Below are 1490 nucleotides of genomic sequence, written 5' to 3'. Positions count from 1 at the left end.
GGAATGGACAATATTATTTTATTACGTTCATAGACGATTACTCTAGGTACGGCTACCTATATCTTATACATGAGAAGTCTCAATCCTTGGATGTTTTCAAGTCTTTCAAGGCTGAAGTTGAACTTCAACTTTGAAAGAAAATTAAGGCTGTCAAATCTGACCTTGATGGTGAATACTATAGAAGATATGATGGATCAGGAGAACAACATCCAGGGCCATTTGTGCTTTTCCTCATATAGTATGAAATTGTTCCGCAATACACTATGCCATGCAAACCTAGCATGAATGTTGTTGCTGAGTGACGAAACTGAACTCTTAAGGATATGGTGAGAAGTATGATTAGTTATTCTTCCTTACCAGAGTCTCTTTAGGGAAGCTTTAAAGACCGTAATTTACATCATTAATAGGGTGTCAAGTAAACCATATGAACTTTGGACTAATAAAAGACCAAGTTTGAAACACTTGCACATTTGGGGTTGTCCAGCTGAGGCGCGGCCTTATAGACCGCATGAAAGAAAACTGGACTCTAGAACTGTTAGCTGTTATTTTGTTGGTTGTGTTGAACGCTCTCGGGGCTATAAATTTTATGATATCACTTCAAGACTCTTTCTTGAGATGGGAAATGCAAGATTTCTTGAGGAAGTTGATTTTAGGAAGGAAGAGAACATAAGGAATATTGTCAGAACATAAAGAATGTTGTCTTTGAGGAAGAACCTGTCACTAATAGTGAACAAGTTCTTGTGCCTATTATCATTTAAGGAATAAATTCGGTAATAGAAGATAATGTTCAGAATATTGTCTCTGACAATATTTCAGAACAAGACAACAATGAGGTTCTCTCTCAAGTACCTATAGAACAAATTCAACAACCTCAAGAAGTAGAAGTGTCATTAAGGAGATCCACTACAGAGAGTAGAAGTGCAATTTTTGATGATTATATTGTATTTCTTCAAGAACATGAGGATGACATTGGGTTAACAGAAGATGATTCATTAAACTTTTTTCAAGCCATGAAAAGTTCTAACTCTCAAAAGTGGATTGATGCCATGAAGGATGAGATGGAGTCTATGCATGATAATGACGTTTGGGATCTTGTCGAATTACTTGAAGGTGCAAAACCTATTGGTTGCAAATGAATATTTAAAACCAAGAGGGATTCGAAGGGTAATATTAACATATATAAAGTTCGTCTAGTAGATAAAGGCTTCACTCAGAAATAAGGCATTGATTATAAAGAAACATTCTCTCTAGTATCTTCGAATGATTATTTTAGAATAATATTGGCACTAGTGACTCATTTTGATTTAGAGCTACATCAGATGGATGTTAAGACTGCATTTCTTAATGGTGACATTAAGGAAACGATCTATATGGTGCAACCATAAAGCTTTGTGTCAGTTGGCTCAAAGTCTATGGTATGAAAATTAAAGAAATCCATTTATGGGCTTAAACAAGCTCCTCGTTAATGGAATCACAAATTTCATCAAGTT

The sequence above is a fragment of the Lupinus angustifolius genome, chromosome LG11 (assembly GCF_001865875.1).
Source record: "Lupinus angustifolius cultivar Tanjil chromosome LG11, LupAngTanjil_v1.0, whole genome shotgun sequence".
NCBI lineage: Eukaryota > Viridiplantae > Streptophyta > Magnoliopsida > Fabales > Fabaceae > Lupinus > Lupinus angustifolius.
This window is presented reverse-complemented; position numbering follows the sequence as displayed.